At 38.9% G+C, this 21313-nt stretch overlaps 1 protein-coding gene across 1 annotated transcript in view; it reads left to right on the plus strand.

Moving 5' to 3' along the window:
* Positions 1–21313, plus strand: part of GREB1L (GREB1 like retinoic acid receptor coactivator) — a 267253-nt gene that overhangs the window by 40770 nt on the left and 205170 nt on the right. The window lies entirely within an intron of this gene.

Raw genomic sequence — 21313 nt, forward strand, 5'->3', positions numbered from 1 at the left:
AGTGTGTGTTATTAATCTTGGTATAACTTCATCTCCTAATGCAATTCTTTGAATATAGTGAGTGCTTAAATATGTTTGTTAAATTCCATTTCTAGATGGAAGGAACTTGGCCAGTCACCAAATTAAACAGGCAACCATTTTGTGTACTTGACTGGGGGATCTCATCAAGAATTTCCAATAGTTTACTGTCCTTGGGCACCTAACCTGGACATTGGTTCAGTACCTGGGCACTGGGGTATATAATTCATATAAAGCATAGCGGTCATAGTTCTCTTACAGATAAGGAGATAATGTTGATGGATCTACACTACTGATGAATCTGTACTACATGTGTAAAAGAACAGACTAACTAGAACTTCTCAAAATGTTGTCCTCAGAGTTCATACCATTAGGAGTACTTATTTAAATACTTTTCTTTTGATACTTTAAGCACACCTGCCTGAAGTTAATTAATAGCTACAACATCTCATTCAAAGAGTGACTGAAAACTTAGAGAATGGTTGGGAGGGGAGGGACCCCAGATAGACTAACCCTTTATTAATTTCCATGCTATAGTAACATTGTCATCTAGTAGAATTCCAGTAGGCAGAATTATAGCTAACACATGTATGTAATAGATAACTATGTTTGTCTAGAGTAGGTTCTCTGTGGCTGAATGTTGCCTTCAATGTTCAGATTCCCTAGAATTCACCATATTGGGTAGGGGAGATTGTGCCCTAGGAACCTCGAAAGACAGCAGTTAATAGATCAGTGCTTCTCAAACTATCTGTGGTAGAGCACCAGTTTATTTTCTTTTCAATTCACATAGACTAATAATTTTGTAAAATACAATAAGCATAAATAACTAGAAAATGAAAACTTTTAAAAAAGATTTTATTTATTTATTTGACAGACAGAGATCACAAGTAGGCAGAGAAGCAGGCAGAGAGGGGGAAGCAGGCTCCCCGCCAAGCAGAGAGCCCGATGGATGTGGGGCTCAATCCCAGGACCCTGGGACTATGACCTGAGCTGAAGGCAGAGGCTTTAACCCACTGAGCCACCCAGTCACCCCTAGAAAATGAAGATTTTTAAAAAGACCTGTAAAACACAACCCCCAATTTTTGAATATTGGATTCAATGGACATAAAATTACTCTCTCAAATTGTGGTTCTGTACTTACCTGATCAGTCCATGGACCATACTTTGAGGAGCATTGGTTTAGAGAATGGACTGTCCTGAAATGGCCACACAGGGTTTTGGATTGCCTGTGCATGGAGTTCGTTTAGAGGTCTGTTTGATTACATTGAATGCTCTGGGGAGTGCCTGGTTGGATTAGTCTGTGGAATATGAAACTCTTGCTTTCAGAGTTGTCAGTCTGATCCCCATGTTAGGTGTAGAGATTACTTAAAAATAAAATCTAAGGGCACCTGGCTGGCTTAGTAGGAGGAGCATGCAACTCTTGATCTTAGAGTTGTAAGTTTGAGTCTCATGTTGGACATAGAGATTACATAAAACTTTTTAAAAAAATCTTAAAAAAATAAAATAAGCTGACCTTCTAAAAGATCAATAATATGAAACTTTTTTGGGTGTGAGTTTTTTGTTTGTCTGAGAAATAGAATAGAATAATTAATAGTCATACATACAATTTTTTCCCACACCGGAATGTAGAACAAGAACTCCTACGCATTGTTTGAAAGAATTGCATACTCCATGCATGATTGGCACTCTCTGAATGTTAAATAGTAACTCCTTGGGGAAGGGGGAAGTCTTTCATTAAAACAGAGTATAATGTTCATTGCCAGTTGAAACACACATTCCCTAATAAATGAGCCAAATATTTGCAATTGTCTGTTATCATACATTCATATTCAACCCTATCATCTGTTCTTCACTGAAATTATCTTTCCTACGTTACTAAAAATGAATTTTAATGTAAAAATATAGACTCACTATTTTTTGTTCTCTATAGCAGAACAAGAGAAATCCTGCCCTTGAATATATTTCTACACCAAGCATGAGATTTAAAAATTACTGTCTTTTCATGTGGGTACAATTGTTAGTCCAGGGAAATGGAAGAAGAGTCCATAAGAGGCTTTGACAGTCTTGTGATAAGAAGAAAAGGATATTAAAATCAACTTAAATCTAATCATATGAAATAAGTTAAAATTATTTTAACTTGCTAAAAGCCAGTTTAATATTGTTGCTTTTTTTTAAAAAAATAGACATTTTGTGTCATGTTAGTTTGAAAATAACCCAAAAGAATTTTTTTTTTCTCCCAGGTGAGCAAGAAGACTATTCAGAAGGGGAAAAAAAAAAGTTTTGGTCTTTCTTCCATTTGGGGGAAATGGGTATGTGTCTGTCTGTGGAGGGAAGTTCTAGAGGTTTCTCATTTCTCCAGTGAACATGTTTGTGCTGTTGCTGGACTGTGGCCAGATTGCTGCTTTTGGACCAAGTATCACTCCCCTCAGCTAACCAGTCAGCATTGCATATCAATGAGGGGTAGTTTAAGCTCAGTTTTGAAAAATGCCAGTGGGATTAGTTCTTCCTTTGCAACAACAAATAAAAATGAAAAGCCTAGGGGCACCTGGGTGACTCAGCTGGTGACTCTTGGTTTTGGCTTAGGTCATGATCTCAGGTTCAAGAGATCAAGCTGACGTGGTCTGGGCTCCATGCTGAGTGTGGAGTCTGCTTGGGATTCTCTCTCTCCCTCTGCCTGTCCTACTGCTTACACTCTTTCTCTCAAATAAATAAATAAATAAATAAAATCTTTTAAAGAAATGCAAAGGCTGCATTTCATATTAATTGAAATGATTGTTGTTTTCACAGTTTGTCTCTGAGCATCCATTAGGAGATTTTTGAGAACTGAACTAAAAATATCTCTTTTATATGAGCCTAAGAACTTTAGTATAGGTTCAATTTTTAGATAAACTCTGAGGAGACTTGGGAAGTTATATTTAAGAAAAGCAGCATTCCTGTACTGAGGAGAAGATGGAGAGTGTGCATCACACCCTTGGGTCAGAGATTGAGGTACCCATCTGTACATTAACTGAAATGAAACTGCCATTTCTTTGTCCTTCAATTACCTTTCCCTATAATGGTAAAAATTCATCAGAGAGAGCTTCAGCAAGATATGCTTTTTAGTCTTGGCCTTCATGCATATACCAATTTAAAAAAATACAGGTACCTATTTGAATACTGTGTAAATTACCGTTTTGCTGATACTGACTTACATAATTATTTTGTGCAGGTTGACTGTGTTTACTTTGCACCTTCATTTGCATCTACTTGTACTTCGTTTACTTTGCTTCCAGTCTTGTGCTTGATTTAACATAGGAAGGGGAGCAATCTGTGTTTATCTGGATGGTAACGGTACAGTCACAGTGATACCTGGATTATTTTCTGCTTTATCTTGGAAATTAAATCAAAATTGTATATATTTGTCCACAGGTGATAGTTGGTGCTGGTATGCCATTACCATAGCAGCAGACTATGTTCTTGGTTCCTACAAGTTGCCCCGGGTCTACTGTGGGAATGGAGGTTTTCCTGTTGAGAATGCATAGGGTTTGTAGAAAATGTAAAAAGGGCTCTATTGGAGCTATTCTGTACAGAACCAACAGTTCACTTGCTACAATGACTGACAGGTTGTCAGTGTATACTAGTGTCTTACTGCCTTGTCTGTGATTTCTGACAAATGCTGTGCTGCTACCTCGCTCCTGAGAAATGCAAAAGGTAAAATGGGCTTTGGCCTTGAGTATATCTGTGTAAAATATAGTAGCATGAACACTTGGTTTCCTCTCCTACTTCTTCATTCGGTTACCAAATGGATCATTTTAATTCCTTCCAGAAAAAGAAGGCGACTTCCATGAATGTTAATGGTAGCACTATACTCATTTTAAGGATAAAGTAAGTTTTTAGCCCTTATTTTTCAGATAAGTTGTTTTATTTCATATGAAATGTGTAAGTTGTCTTTTCATAATTAAGCCAAAAAAAAGTTCATTTGAAACAGAACATCTCAAGTTTACGGTAAAGCTTTACTTAGGCTCAAGATATGTAATGCTTAACAAACCTGTTTAAGCCAACATTTTTTTTAATATAAACATATAATATATTTTTATCCCCAGGGGTACAGGTCTGTGAATTGCCAGGTTTACACATTTCACAGCACTCACCATAGCACATACCCTCCCCAATGTCCGTAACCCTCAGTTTGTTTTGTGAGATTAAGAGTCACTTATGGTTTGTCTCCCTCCCAATCCCATCTTGTTTCATTTATTCTTCTCCTACCCCCTTAACCCCCCCATGTTGCATCTCCACTTCCTCATATCAGGAAGATCATATGCTAGTTGTCTTTCTCCGCTTGACTTATTTCGCTAAGCATGATACCCTCTAGTTCCATCCACGTCGTTGCAAATGGCAAGATTTCATTTCTTTTGAGTTAAGCCAACATTTTTAGCTGCCATTCATATAAAGAGATTTTTTTTCCCTTTTGAAAGTGCTTTATAGTGAGCAAAATTTGTCCCATAGAATTTTCTTCCAGCCAAACAGCTTATTCTTTTTTAAAAAAAAATTTTTTTTAAGATTTTATTTATTTATTTGACAGAGAGGGTTCACAAGTAGGCAGAGAGGCAGGCAGAGAGAGAAGGGGAAGCAGGCTCCCCACTGGGAAGAGAACCCAATGCAGACCTGGATCCCATGATCTGACCTGGGCCGAAGGCAGAGGCTTTAACCCACTGAGCCACCCAGGTGCCCCAAACAAACAGGTTATTCTTTAAACAGGTTCTCACTATCTTTCCATTGTCATCAACTAAAAATGATCTTTAGGCTTATATTCTACTCTATTCAGCCAGGTGATAACATACCATAATCTGGCTCTGTTTCTTCTCTTCTCTCACCAACCCCCAGGCTGTGCCTTAGCTACGCTGAGGACTTGCTCCCATTGTTCCTGAAACCCAAGCATTCTCACAACTCAGTGACTTTGCACACACCGTCCCCTCCGCTGGCCTGGAAGGAGCTCTCTGCTCCCACTCTCACAGATCTGTTTGCCCGAGGAAAGTCTGACTTGGTTCAGCTCTAGTGTTACCTCTGTGGTGGAGCCTTCTCTGACTCACTGTCACCTCTATGGTAGGGACATCTGAGGCATTTTTCTGTTGGGCATATATCTGTTTCACCATTACAGAGTAAGTGCTTTTCTCTCTTGTGTTCCCAACACCTGGTGCAGTACCAGATACTCAGTGTGTATTGGTTGAATGAATATAGGTGAGAGTTTATAACATATTTATTGTTCATTTCTTTATATTGCTGAAGAAGGGAAGAAGGGAGGAACCATATTGTTACTTAAAGATACTGTGAATATGTTGGCTCTGTATTAAACAACCTGCTGAAATCATGAGTCTGCGAACCTCCAACAAAACTGTGAAGCAGGGGAAGTAGTAGCTGGTACCCTAGGCTTCCCTTTTAAAACTGAATTCATGATTTTCACTGGGAACTAAAACTTTAAAGAAAGAGAACAAATTAAGTATAGACTATTTTGGGGTTCAGGGATGGATTATGGAATTTTGGTGGGCTCTGAAACTGCAGCCTCTTCTTCTCTGTGTGCAGATATCTCTATGTAATGACACCAAAATTTTGAAAGATCTATTAAAAATAACAGAACCCTTGGGGCTCCTGACTGGCTTAGTTAATAGAGCATGTGACTCTTGATCTCAGGGTTGTGAGTTCGAGCCCCACGTTGGGTGTAGAGATTAGTTAAAAATAAAATCTTTGAAAAAATATAGCAGAGGGGCGCCTGGGTGGCTCAGTGGGTTAAGCCGCTGCCTTCGGCTCAGGTCATGATCTCGGGGTCCTGGGATCGAGTCCCGCATCGGGCTCTCTCTGCTCAGCGGGGGGCCTGCTTCCTCCTCTCTCTCTCTGCCTCTCTGCCCACTTGTGATTTCTCTCTGTCAAAATAAATAAATAAATAAATAAATAAATAAATAAAAAATATAGCAGAACCCATGCTGTGAAATGAGAATCACTGGTCTACATAGTTTATTCTGAATATTTCTGTAATATGAACCATAAAGTACGTAGGATAGATTTTGATGTTATTTTCAGTTTCTCTTCTCTGAATCCTTACTGAGTAGCCAGGCAACATTGTTATGATCTGGGTTGAACCCTCTTTGCATTCCACACCACTGACTCTCAAGCCTTCTGTGTGGGGTTATCTGCTGCTAGATAGCCTTAATTACAAATCATGAAAAAGTAGAACAGTCCTTGTTTTTTACTGATTCCCTTGCTCATAGCAAAACTCCTTTCCTCCTATCAGATTTCCACAGATTTCCACATAAAAATTATCCCATAAAAATGCTTTTGCCCATATTATCAGTTAAAGGTGCTGCCATCCTGTGCCTTTTTCTTTTCAGTGGTATCACGGTCTCATCACTTTTTCTCTCTGTGAGATGAAATGTACTTGTGCCCTGTGGTAACAGGAGGGGTGTTTTAAGCCATTTTTGAGAGAAATGCCATTTCCTCTTTATAATTCCAGTTGAAAGTGAATCCCCTATTGCATAGAATCAGATGTCCTGTTTGACACCATTAGCTCTGCTCCAATACCAGTGGCTTCTGGGTATCCCTGTTTAACTTTTCTACAGCTAACATCATCTTGGGATGTTTGTCTTTTGGTATGGTGGAGACAAGTGGACCAGAGAAGCTATATCTGTACATGGTTTTTAACTATAGGGCAATATTTGAAAAGTTAAATTATCTGCCAGGGCAGTTTTAAAAAAATTATTATTTTTAAATTTTAATTCCAGTATCGTTAACATACAGTGTCATATTAGTTTCAGGTGTACAATAGGGTAGCTCACTCAGGGCTCATCATGGTAAGTGTCCTCTTTAATCTTCATCGTCTATTTCACCCATCCCCACGCCCACCTCCCCTCTGGTAACTCTCTATAGTTAAGAGTCTGTTTCTTGGTTTGCCACTCTCTTTCTCTCTCTTTTTTTTTTTCCTTTGCTCATTTGTTTTGTTTCTTAAATTTCACGTATGAGTGAAATCATATGGTATTTCTCTTTCTCTGACTGACTGCACTTAGCATTATACTCTCTAGCTCCATGCATGTCACTGTAAATGGCAGGATTTCATTCTGTTTATGGTTGAAAGATATTCTGTTGTATACATATACCACATCTTCTTTACCCATTCATCTATCAGTGGATACTTGGGCTGCTTCCATAATTTGGCTATGATAAATAATGCTGCTATAAACACAAGGGTACATATAACCCTTTGAATTAGAGTTTTTGTATTCTTTGGGTAAATACCCAGTAGTGCAGTTAAGTGGATTGTAGGGTAGTTCTATTTTTTAACTTTCTGAGAAACCTCCATACTGTTTTCCACAGTAGCTGTACCAGCTTACCTTCCCACCAGCAGTGCACAAGAGTTCCTTTCTCTCCACACCGTCACTAACACTTGTTATTTCTTGTGGTTTTGATTTTAGTTATTCTGACAGATAGGAGCTGATATCTCATTATAGTTTTGATTTGCATTTCTGCTAGGGTAGTTTTATGGCAAAATTTCAAGACACAGAACTGATGGATTTTACCCAAAAAAGGTGGAAACAACAGAATGAGAAGGAAACAAACTCTAAGTATGAATATGAATAAAGACAAAGTAGAATGGTTTACTTGGGAAACCTTGTTCAGTTCTACTGGGATCAATTATAGTAACTCTCTCCAAAGTAGTTTATTGAGCTTCCTTTAAGAAGTTTTCCCTTGGTGGCTCTGAAATTTCTACAAAAAAACTGTATTCCCAGTCAAAGCAAAAACGTAGTTCTTTTCAAAATTGAGATATAAGGGCACCTGGGTGGCTTAATGGGTTAAAGCCTCTGCCTTCAGCTCAGGTCATGATCCCAGCGTCCTGGGACCGAGCCCCACATCGGGCTCTTTGCTCTGCAGGAAGCCTGCTTCCTCCTCTCTCTCTGCCTGCCTCTCTGCCTACTTGTGATCTCTGTCTATCAAATAAATAAAATCTTTTAAAAAAAATAGAGATATAATTCACATGCCATAAAATTCACCTTTTATTTTTTAAATTTTATTTAACTTAAAGTCATTTAACTAACATATAATATATCTTGGTTTCAGAGGTACAGGTCTGTAAAATTCACTCTTTAACAGTGTGTAAGTCATTGGTATTTCATATATGCACAAAGTTGTACAGCCATTACCACTGTGTAATTCCAGAATGTTTTCATCAGCCCAAAAGGAAATCGCATACTGGTTAGCAGTCTCTCTCTATTCCCTCCTCCTACTAGCCCCTCTCCAGAGATCTTCTCTCTATGGATTTGCCTATTCTGGACACTTTATATAAATGGAAATACATGGTCTCTAACCTTTTGTATCTGGCTTCTTTCACTAAGCATAATGTTTTCAAAGTTCATCTATTTGGAGCAGGTTATCAGTATTTCATTCCTTTTTATGTCTGAGTTGAGAAACATGGTTCTTTATCAAAAATCAGATGAACCAAAGACATTCTGTTACTTTCTGTTGTGGAAATTTTTATGGAATGAAATGAATATTGTTACAGGATAGGTCCTAAAGTTTGGCAATCGGGAAAGGCCATGGGAATGCTACTGTAATCATGGATTCTGTAACTTGATGCAGCAAAAGAGAGAGCACAGCCACTGGACTGTGGGCATCTAGGAAGATAAAGGTATGTTTATAGGGTTTGGACTTAGGCTGAATGATTCTAGAAGGGACTAGAGAAGAGGTGACTGACACTGGATTGGGTAGCATCATGAAGTAGGGGCAGTTTAGTAATGGTGTATCTCAGAAATCTTTGCTCAGGATAGGGAAGGAACAAAGAGAGGGTAGGGAAGTCATTGGGAAGAAGGCAGGATTCTAGAAGGAGAGGTTTTGCAACTCTGGTTTGGCCTTGGGAGATAATATTGTTTTTTTCTTGGCCTTGTCTTTGGCTTTGATGGAGTCTAATGGAGATATTGCAGAGCTGATTTTCATGCTCTCACATGGGAAGGATATGCTCTGATGCTGAGATTATGGAAAAAATAGGCTCGATAAGACCAAGCAAGTAAGATGCAACCAAACTACCAAATAGGACTGACCATTTCCTCATTGTAGTGATATTCCTTTGACTAAAATCTTTTTAATGGTCTTCTGGCAGAATAACTCTGAATTATCTGAAGGACTTCTCAACCAAGTTACTCATATGATGAAGCATCTTTTTTTCATGTCCTGCCTTGTGATGACCTTCGTGTTAGGTATTTTGTATGTTATTTTCTCTTGTAGGTTTAAACACTAATGAATAATTCATCCTTCCTCATTCAGCCAACAGAGTATGTCTGAACATGCGCCAGTTTGTCAATATCATTAATTTATAAACACTTTAGTGAGTGCTAGGCTTTAGGACTGAATAAGACGTGGTCCCTACCCAAGAGATTGAACAGTGCTGTTCAATAGAATATTCTGTGATGATGGTAGTATTTTGTGTGGTCCAATATGATAGTTGTAGCCATATGTGCCTCTTAAACACTTGAAATGTGGCTCAAGAGACCGAGGAACTAAATTTTTATTTTTATTTATTTTTAATTAATTTAAACAGTAATAGTGGCCTATGAGACGGTTGGCTATCACATTGGACAGCACTGCTCTAGAAGTTAATGAATGAGATAAGGAAACACAAGTGCTCACAACCCATGGTGTGCTGTGCTGTGTACTCCAATACAGGTCCCTATAAAGTGCTCTAGAAGTTCAAAAGACAGCCTCTGAGGGGAGAGGTGCCAGAGAAAACACCCAGACGAGGGGAGGTATCATGAAAACGACACTTAACAAAATAAAAATAATAGTAATAATTATTATTGTTATTGTTTTGCCAGAAGAGGAGGGGAGGAAGGTGAAAAGGTTCATTCTAGGCAAAAGACATAGTTTGTGGAACCACTGAGGCATTAATAAAATGCATACAATTTCAAGAAAACAATGTGGCTTGATAGGGTCTAAGTGTAGGTTACTGTAATATTACCACTATATGACATGGTTCTTATGGCAAAGGTGTAATTGAACAGATTAAAAACACATTTAACATTTTTGGCATTTACTGTGTTGTATACATTGTTCGAGAAACTACATCATTTAAAATAGATTCATAAATTATCATCATGATCCCCATTTCACAGTAAAAAAACTGAGCCCTAGAAAGGTCAAGGAATTTGCCTGGGGACACAGAGTGAGTGGAGAGAGCTAAGATTTGAATCCAGGCTTATTTGATTTCAGAGATCAGTCTCTCCATCAGTGACTCCACATCTTCCACTTTAAACTTTTCTCATTTGAAATTGTGATGGATTTTCTCAGGTATGCCTTCTGTGATTCATTCAGACCAGTATAAGTCTTCCACAAGGTGTTTTTTTTTTTTTTTAATATTCTGATTTCATATTTAAAATGTTTTCTGGCTAAGAAACTGATGTTATAATGTATCTATTCTGTTAACTAAGCATTTCATGAACTCAGATTTTGGAAACAGCTTTATTGACAATTTCCCTTCTTTTGCTGTATATTTATAGCAGTAGGAACCTTTTATATCCTAAAATGGGGTGGTTGCAGAATTAGCTAAATTGGAGGACCCAATCCATTCATTCCCAAATTTGAATGGGCTCCTATGACCATCATACCCAGAGAATTCTTGCTTCCGCGTGCTGGGAATGGCTTGTTATTTGAGCCTCTCCACATCTTATCCTAAAGGTCATGACCCTGAGCTCTGACTTCTTTCTTACCAATCTCTCTCGCAAATCTTAGTGGCGGGGTAGAGGCTTTGCTTTTCTTAACCAAGATCTCTGCACCTGTTTGGCAGGCATGGTCAAGTCCTGAAAATATCTCTTCCTGGCTGAGAAAGTACTTGTGTTTTATGAGGACGTTTTCGTTTTGTTTTGTTCTTTCCTTTTAGACTCGAAAGCACTCACTTGGTATTATTTGCTCTGTTTCCTTAAAAGCCTGTCTCAAAGTCATGGCAAGGTACATCTAACATTCGTACTTGCCAGGTCTGGAACATAAGAAGTGTAACAAACAGCGCCTGCTTCAAGGCTCACACACTCTGCTGCTAACGCAGGACAGAGAGTAAAGAATAAAACAAGCAGTACTAGGAGATACTCAAAGGATGGAGCCAATATTCAGGGTTGGAGACATCTCCATAGGGGGAAGGACTGGCATCAGGAAGAAGGGGCAATCTGTGTGTGGAATACTGCCTGGGGAAAGGTATAGGGTAGAGGGAATTGTGGGAGAATTGTTTGGTTGAAAAAGAAAATGTGGCCTTGGTTGCACATTAAAATCACGTGGAGAAGGGGTGTCTGGCTAGTCCAGTTGGAAGAGCATGTGACCCTTGATCTTGGGGTTGTGAGTTCAAGACCCATGTTGGCTGTAGAGATTACTAAAACAAACAAACTTGGAGAAAAAATCACCTGGAGAGCTCTAAAAACTCCCTTAAAGATTCTGATTGAAGGGCAGCCTGGGCATCCAGATTTTTAAAGTTTCACAGGTGATTTTAATGCATAGCCATAGCTGTGGTTGAAGGCCATTGTAATAGTCTCCTTGCTCAGTTGTGGTCATTGAACCAACAGAGCCAGCCCCACCTGGAAGCTAGTTAGAAACGCTGAGTGAGTCTCAGGGAATCAGAATTCACATTGCTACATGAGCCCAGGTGGCCCAGGTGCACAGTGAAGTTTGAGAAGCACTGCCATGGAGAAAATTTGAGAAATATGGTTGAAGAGGGCAGATGACTTAACCAGATTTTCACAGCCCCTGTGCTGGGCTAGGAATGAATTACAAATGGGCAGTGGTGTTGCTTTCCCCTCAAGCCATTAAGGATGTTTATACTTCTGATTGGCAGGAAGTCAGTCTTCTCTGGTTATCTATAATGTGTTCCATGAATATTCTTGAATTTTCTCTGAATGCCTGAGGGGGGAAAAAAAGGCAGGGAATCACCAGTTAGTGCTGGGCTGCACTCTGTCAGTTGTGGGAGATCCCCTGAAGACTTTTGATCAAAGGATGTTTTGTGTACCTCGCTGTGTTCTAGGAAGATTATCCTTACAGAAGCATATAGAATGGACTGAGAGGGGGTGCTCTAGGGTAAGAGGACAGAGGACAGTTGCAATAACTCACATGCAAGTTGACAGAGGACAAGATTAAAGAGCATGGTTATGCTTAAGAACTTGAACAATACTTCAGGACCCATGCCCAAATCTTCATGGAGAAGCTTGGAAGGAACTACAAAAGTTTGTTTTGTACCTTTTTGGAGACACCTTGTAACTTCGTTTTGTTTCTCTCAAAGCTTCAGCAAAGTTTCTGATGATTAAAATCTACTTGGCATAAATAAGGTCATAAACATTCAGCCTTCACTCTGCAGGATCCCCTAGTTCTTGGTGGGTGGGATCATCTGACTTGAGGGTTATCAGTGATTTCAAAGGAGAAAGGAAAACAATGATGGTCATCATTTGGTGAATAGGCAGAGAGGGAGAATGTCAGGAAATGGAGAGGTTAAAAGTCCAAGTATGAAAGGCTTGCTGTTGTTGAGGGACTCAGAACCATACATTTGAGTTTGGACAGTACTTTAGGGGAAAATGGATATTCCAGAAGATTATTTCATTTGGGGAAAAAATGTTGAAATAATTGGTGCATTAAGCTGCTTGTTCTTCAAGGCCAAGCTTACGCTGCTCCCTTTCATGAATTCTTCCCTTATCACCCCGGTACATGGTTTGTTCTCTCTCCTGTTTCCTTAAATTTTTTTTAGTGAGTCGACAAGGACATTTTTTAGTCCTGATACTTGAAAAGTACTCTGGTACGCACTATTTCCTAGTAACTCACTTACAGTTGATTTTATTTTTCTTATTTATGGATGTATATTTATGAATGTATCCTGTCCCTCTAAATAGAATATAAGTTCCTTGAGGACATGAACCATGTCTAATTCTTCTTTATCTTTCCTGGGAATTTGTGACTTTGTGAAACACCTTTTATCTGGGGTGCTCATAATCGAATATTAATAATTTAAAACAAGTTATCATAGACTTCTTCATTTTCCAAATTTTTGATGTTTCCTCGGGGGTGGGGGGAGGCTGAAGAGTCCTCAAAATATGTATATGTACACTGTGCATTTTGAATTGTATTCTGTAGTTTAAAATTAAGCTTAAATAGTACAATCAGATAAATGTTGGAATCTTTTTGTACTTTCAGGGATTCATTTCAGAGGAGGAGGTTTCAAAAAAATTATGGAGTAAATACCCTGTTTTCATAATCTTTTTTATATGGTACCGATTTTTCCTTAGATGCTTTCTCATCTTGCCATTTGGGTTTCCTTTTCTTTTTTCTTTGTGTTTGGCAGTGATACCATTTGTTGTAGGAAGGTAACTGCTGGCTATGTTTGAAGTTAAGAGTGTCAGTAATCATCTGGTTGTGACCCACTAACATGCTTAAACAGTGTATTTTATAGGAAATATATTGGCTAAGTGCTTTAACAATTTTATTTAGCTTCAAATCATGACATGCCATTTTCATGCCTTTTCTTGGAATTTTCTTGCCCAAATTCAAAGGGCATAATTATATTTTGAAATTTGGAACACTGCAAAGTTGTGTCATCTAAATTTGGGGGGAAGGGGGAAATTATTCTAATTCTAGGCAGTCATGACATTTGACATTATGGGAAAAGAAGTGTGTATTACATATAGAAAACCAGCTAGCGCTTGACCAAGAAGAGTGAAACTATTATACCAAGATTAAATTTAAAAGAAAAAAAAACACAAGATAGGGAAAACCTTTTAAAATAATTTCTTAATGAATCAATCAGTAGTTTATATCCTTAAAGAATTTTTTATGGTATAATAATGAACATTTATAACAGAACAAAAATAACCCATTTCCTAACATTAGCCTCTCTGCCTACGGAGGTCATAAAACTTGTTAATGCAGATGAGGCTGCCTTCTGTTGTGTGATGCTAATAGGAAATGGATCATTGCAGTTTATGGGGCACTTAGCCATTTTGGTTCATGATAAATGACTGACTTCAAGTGACATTCCTTCACTGATTTCCCACTATTCATCACCTGAAAGAATGGAACCCAAACATGAAGTTGATTTTGAAGTTGTCAAGAGTTTCACTGTGGTATAAATCCATCATAAGCCAATGTTTTAATTAATTTAGGAAGAAATATTATGAATGAAGATGCTCGTAAATGTTTTATGCTCCTATTTTCTTTGGTTCTAAAGCCAGATTTGTAAATCTGTTTTATCCTGCTCTAACTTCTGTTGCCCTCTTTCTCTTCCCTTCCCTGTCTCCAAACATTCTCCAGTTTTGAAAACTCCCTAGATTTTATCTTTGCAGATGCTTTGATGTAATTATGTTGTTTTGTTCTATAAAATCAGTCCAAAATAAGCTGAAAGAGTGGAACATTTTTTCAACTGGTTTGTTCACCTACATGCTAGGCATTATACAAGACTGGGATGGAAATTTTCTTATATTGCTTGCTGTTTTCTCAGTGTTCTTGCTGTTATCTTATTTTCTTCTTTTTCTCCTCTTCTTTTTTCTTGAAATACTAGCCCCCACCCCCAGCGAACGCCCTCCCTGAGTTGGGAGGAAGAAGACGGCTTATTTGAATAAAGTCACATTATCCTACAAGTAGGCTCTTGTTCATAGAAAATTATTCTCCAGCTTATTGTAGGGAGACCCTGCTGGCACCGTAAGGGTTACAATATCTAGTCAGGTTAAATGTATGTCTAAGGATGTTTGAGTCTTTCCTGTGTCGTCTCCATGTTTGGAATGGAGAGCCTGTGTTTAATTCAGTACCGATGATGCCCTCCATGTTGCTGGCCTTTGGAGAGAGTTTGATATCTGATGGAATGCTATTTGGAAAGGAACATGTAAATGTTCTTACAGATTGTCCAAGAGTCACTTAGTGTAATTGAGATAATTTGCCATTTATTTCATTCGTTCGTAAAGGAATTTTGACCTCCCTTATCTATGTGCATTGTTGGAGTGAGGGTGACCACAGGTTATTTTGTTTGCTTTGTAGAAGTTAACAGGAGGAAGCACATCTGTGGTAGCTTTACTTGAGGTGCTGGTATCCTGAAAGGGAAGCCTGCAAAACTCCCCAAGAGGCTGTCTTTTGATACAGACATTTTAGTTCCTAGCAGATTTCCCCTTAGAGCCTACCTACCACTTTTAGCAAATGGCTTCTGTGTATATATTGTTCACAAAGAACTTTAGGCTAATAAATTGAAAATGTTGGAGGTGTCTGACCCCTTTCATGTTCTAGAACCCAAGACACTGGTGAAATTTTAGGAGAGAGCCTAGAAGTGGTAGAACTGAAATATTAATTAGGTCTACTATGATCAGTTTTCCAACTGAAAGCCTAGGAATGGCTCATGGGGCATAATCTGCCTACATGGTCTTAGTTAAATCCTCTCAGTCTTTTTTATAGTTCTGGTTGTGATATCTGATTAGAAAAAACAATACATCTTCTTTTCAAGTTTGTTGAGTGAGCAATCACTAATTTTGAATGCTTATTTAGATTGGCTCAAACCAACTACCAAATCTTTTTTGTTTTGTTTTGTTTTTAAAATTTTATTTTTTGAGGGCACCTGGTTGACTCAGTTAAGCATCTGCCTCCAGTTCAGGTCATGATCTCATGCACCTGGGATTGTCATACCTCTCATGTGTTGGGCTCCCTGCTCAGTGAGGAGCCTGCTTCTCCTCCCTCTGCCACATCCCCTGCTTGTGTTCTCTCTCCCTCTCAAATAAATAAAATCTTTTAAAAATATTTTTTGAGAGAGAGAACATGAGCGGGGGGAGGGGTAGAGAGACAAGCAGACATCCTGCTGAGCAGGGAGGCCAACCTAGGGCTCCATCCCAGGACCTGAAATCATGACCTGAGTCAAGGGTAGATGCTTCACTGACTGAGCCACCCAGACACCTCCTACCAAGTCTTTAAAATGGCCAGTTCACATATGCTACACTAATCTTTTAAGACTGTTGAAACATCTGTAATTTAATTTTTGGCCTGCTTTTGCATGTTATGTTCATTGGTGGCATAGAGCCTGGGGCTGGAAGGAAACTGCTAAAGGGAGGAGAACAGAAAGAAGCTGCAAGAAGAGGCCTAGAGGACAAATGTCCTGTTGACCAGACACTTCTGTCAGCATTAATCACTTCATGACTCTGGTGTGCTAACGTGAGCACTGATAGCCTTTTACTTTCTTCCTTCTCTTTTCTTTTTCTTCTTTTAACCTTCTTTCCTCCAGCTGTGGGTGTAAATCTGTTGAAACTAAGGAAAAGCAGACTAAGATCTAAGTTGTACAAATTTTTCTGGGGGAGGAGGGTAGTAGATTGGAAGAAACGCACCTGACCACTGAAAGAATGTTTTAGGAATGAATTGGAGTATTAGGCTTCTTGCAAAGAGGTGGGAGTTTTGTATTCACAGGGCTTTAATGATCACTTTCTTTCATCTATGTTTTGAAGCCTTTTGAATGCAACCTGTTCTTAATGTCCAGGTCCTCACATGGATACCTTGAAGCTAAAACTTGAAGTGTTTACACATTGTGTTCTCCCCCGCAGTACAGATATTGTCATGTATTAGACTTGCACAGAAACCACTAAATAATCCCTCAGATTAAATTAAAAGTAGAAGAAAGGTTTCCAGTGGAAAATTACTCCTTCATGGGAGTTTTTTAATCCTGACATTTATTGGAAATAAAAGGACTAAACTATTAAGCATAAATATGATATTTTTAGGGGCTTTTTAATTGGTTTTGAAATTCCCACTGAAGAATAGGCTAGCTGTTAATGATTTTCTCTCTTCACTTACTGATTTGAAGGTGTGATGTTAGTTTTATCCTGTAGGCTGTTACTTTGCTTCTTTGCACTTCAAAAAGATCTAAGGTCACTGATTATGACTTTGCTACTTCCTGCCCTATTGTCCTTACAAAGGAGTTTCATGGGTTTAGAACTTACTATAAAGAAACCAGCCCAAGTAAAAATTCTTGATATTTGCATGTCTATTAAATTCAACATCTTTGCTTTTCATTTCAACTTGTTTGATTGTATAGTTTATAAGGTGATACTGGGACTTAAGGGTTCCTCTTATGAGAGCTGAAATGCCTTTCACCTCACTTTGTTTTCGTGACGGATTGATGAATTATGAAGCAGAGTAAGAGCCAGTCAACTAAGAAACTGTGGGGAAACGATGTTTACATGTCTATGAAATTCTGATGACCTATAACACCCCCCCCCAAAAAAATGGGGCAGCGGGCATTACTAACACCTTTTATTCAGTTGCCCTCATGGAATTTGGTCTTCTTTTGATGTAGCAGTACTGATAGACCTTTCCTGCAGTTGTCATGCCACTTCATAGATATCATCTGAGAGTGACTATTGTGTTCAGGCCTGAGCTAGCAAACCAGTGCATCTGGTTCTGAATCAGTCAAGTATTTCAAATCTTCACTAGCTAAGCCTGTATTATTGTTTTCCTCATTTTAGTAATTCTCCTCAACAAATAATTATCAGGCATGTGGTTTTTGGTGAAGGAACACCTAAGCTAAGTTGGTAGGAACATCAAGCAAACAAGTTGAACAATGTTTTGGTTTTTGGTTTTTGGTTTCATGATTACTACTTCATATCACCTTCTGTTTTTTCAGTACCTCAGTATATGAGGCACAATAGCCTATAGAGTAAATGTGAACACACAGTCCCTACCTCTCTTGAGTGTATGTTTTTAATAAAATTTTTTTAGATTAAAAGAAAGTATGTTCGACCTTTCTCCAGAACTCCAGATACATATATTACAACTATGTACTTTTATTTCCATTTGGATATCTAATAAGTATCTCAGATACTATATATACAAAATACAACTCTTGATTTTTTTTTTTAGATAACCACTCTACTACCTTGTACCTGCTTTCTTTCATTTTTTTCCCTCTAGAGAAAAAACTAGAGTTAATAACAATGCCTAGTTGTTCAGTCAAAAACATAGGAGTTTTTTTTTTTTTCTTTCCTTGAATATACTCTCCCTTTCAATCTGCTGGCAAGCATGTCTCCAGAATAGGTCCCCAGTCTGTACACTTCTTCCCACATGCATTTCCCCACCATAGTTCCAGTGACCATCTTCTTTTATTTGAAGGACTATGATGGCCTTTTCCCTCCTACAGTCTCTATTCAGAGACAGTGATCTTGTTTTTTTTTTTTTTAAAGATTTATTTATTTATTTGAGAGAGAGAGATAGAGAATCCTCAAGCAGACTCCCCAGTAATTGTGGAGCCTGACTCATGGCTCCAACTGAAGACCCTGAGAATACAACCTGAGCCAAAATTCAAGAGTCAGTTGCCCAACCGACTGAGCTACCCAGCCACTCCCAAAGTGATCTTTTAAAGCTGAGATCAGGGTGCCTGGGTGGCTCAATATATTAAGCATCTGCTTTTGGCTCAGGTCAGATCCCAGTGTTCCAGGATTGAGCCCTGCATGGGGCTCCCTGCTGGGTGGGGAGTCTTCTTCTCCCTCTGCCCCTCACCCTGCTCATGTCTGGCTCTTGGTCTCTTTCTCAAATAAATAAATAAAATCTTTTTTTGAAAAAAATTAAGCAGAGATCAGATCAGATCCTCACCATCTGAAAACCCCATGGAAGCTTCTCATCACTCTAAAAAAAAAAAAAAAAAAAGTCCAAATTCCTTACCTTGCAAGGCCCAGCATGGTCTGGCATCTGGTTACCTCTGCTGTCTTATCTCCTATCATTTTTCCTCTCACTTACTGACCTTCTTACTGCTCCTCAAACATCCCCCAGCTTATTCCCACCTCAGGGCTTTTACCTCAGTTCTTCTCTCTCCTGGAATGCTCTTTCCCCAGATCTTCACATGACTGACTTCTTCCTACTGTTTGAGCTTTACCTAAAATGTCAGCTCCTCAGAGAGGCCTTCCTGAACACCTCATTTAAATTGTGTACCTCTCTCCCTTGTTACTCTTCATCCCACTACCTATTTTATTTTATTCCTAGCAAAGATTACTATCTAAAGTTCTTATTTATTTACCTATTTATTATAGTTCACCATCTCCCCTTGAATGTAAGCTCCAGGAGGACAAGAACCTTGTCTGTCTTGTTTCTTGATGTATCTCTAGTGCTTATAACATTGTCTGATAGGTGCAGTAGGTGCTCAGTAAATATTTATAGTTGAATTGGTGAATAAGAATATTTAGGCCCATAAAGAATATAAACTACTAAATCATTTTAGATTATATTTTAGTGAGAATATTCCTGTCAGAATTTCATGGTATTAAGTAGCCCAAAGGCAAGGAAATGACTTTCTCTTCCAGTTGTTCTATTAATCTGGGATAAAGCAGAGGAGGTACGCCTGGGTGTCTCAGTTCTTAGGCGGCTGCCTTAGTCTCCAGTCATGATCCCAGGGTCCTGGAACTGAGCCCTGTGTGGGCCTTCCGTGCTTGGCAGGAAGCCTGCTTCTCCCTCTCCCAGTCCCTCTGCTTGTGTTCCCTCTCTCATTGTGTCTCTCTGTGTCAAATAAATAAATAAAATCTTAAAAAAAGAAAAAGGCAGAAAAGATTGACGATCACAGTCAGTTGGCTTTCTCTTGCACTATCTGTGCATTTAAACTGGACATCATTTATCAGTTCTGCCTATCTTTTACTTGCAACTTGAGTGTTATATGCTTGAACAACAGTACGAAGTGTACTCCTTGTAAATAAGAGTCTGAAATTGTGGTAAGTTCTTATTATATGAGAACAGCTTGCATCGAACAAGCAGAAGCTGTGCATATGTCTCTCTCAAGAAAGAAAATATCAAATTCTAGATTGAGCATGGTAAACAACAATTAATTTAATTGTATCTGTTCTTAATATAAGGTGATTTTTCAGGAACTGATGAATATATAAATAACAGACACATATTTATTTTGCGAACGTAAATCTTTGCAAGTCAAGCAGACGATGTTGGGCATATGCCTATGATTAAGACGAGAGGAGAAAGCAGAGAGATCTTTTTTCTTTGCATTGCTGTATTTTTTTTTAAGATTTTATTTATTTATTTGACAGAGAGAGAGATCACAAGTAGGCAGAGAGTCAGGCAGAGAGAGAGGGGGAAGCAGGCTCCCCGAGGAGCAGAGAACCTCATGCGGGGCTTGATCCCAGGACCCTCAGATCATGACCTGAGCCGAAGGCAGCAGCTTAATCCACTGAGCCACCCAGGCGCCCCTACATTGCTGTATTTTGATAGCAAGTGTCAACAGGCCACAGGCCAGAGACTCACCAAAATTAAAATATGGTAAAGATGTTTTGTTTCTGTTTCTTTTATTTCCGAAGCCCCATCAGATTTCTTCTCAGCCTCTTCTTTCTAGTATTCCACTGCATTATTTTCTGTCCTTTCACGGATAATGTTTTCCTTTCCACTTTCTTGGGAAAAGTAGCAGCCTTCACAGTTAAAAGCTTTTCTCACTGACTTCCCTTTTAAATTTCCTGGTTCTCAACTGTTTGTGTTCTGCATGGAGTAATTTTTCTTTTAGGAGTTTCAGATACCTTTTCTTCCCTCCATCCCACTGGCAAATCCCCAAATACTGAGTTGTGCTCTATTCTCTAACAAGAGGTGCTTTTCTTGTGTGGGGCTGTACAGTAATCCTTTGATCAATTCCCTCCTGGGAAGAACTACCATTTTCCCCTCTAGCCAGGAGTCCAGAGTTGGTATATTTATGGCTGAACTTCAAGTCTGGCAGAATTAAGGTTCACAAAATCTCTGTAACTTTAGCTTAAATTTCCTTTTAACTGGGATTTGATTTTGACCCGGATGAAATCTTATTTTTAAATTAGTGTGGTAATCCTAACATCCAGATTTTAAACCATCATTAACAAATACGAATTTAAAAGTGATTCTTTCTCATTGGATCATAAATTGATCATGAATTGGCATCTTAATGATTTCCAAACACTACCAGTGCAGAGATAGCAATCTCCTATTGTTAAGGATATCTTCCTTTTGCCTCTTCTGGTCTGCTCTCCACCCTTCTCCTCCCTCCCTCTTTCTACCCAGGAGGCTGCCTGTGAGGGCTACACAAGGGCTCCTGTGCCCTCTGACTTCCGCCAATGGCAGGGTCCCAGCAGGAGATTCAAGGGAGGGGCGCGAGTGAGGTCAGGCTAATTATTCTCTTGGCTCCCTCCTTGTGGGGTTGCCTTGGGCTGCCTGTGCCCCTCGACCTAAGGTCACGGTGTTTCACTCTAAGACTTTTCTCCTTTTGGGTTCCTGTAATCAATCCATCCTCTCATCTCTTTTTCTCTAGGAGTGGTAATAGTTCTGCTGCTACCAATCCCAAGTT

The sequence above is a fragment of the Mustela putorius genome, unplaced genomic scaffold (assembly GCF_011764305.1).
Source record: "Mustela putorius furo isolate JIRA1106 unplaced genomic scaffold, ASM1176430v1.1 tig00003858_pilon_pilon_pilon, whole genome shotgun sequence".
Classification (NCBI taxonomy): domain Eukaryota; kingdom Metazoa; phylum Chordata; class Mammalia; order Carnivora; family Mustelidae; genus Mustela; species Mustela putorius.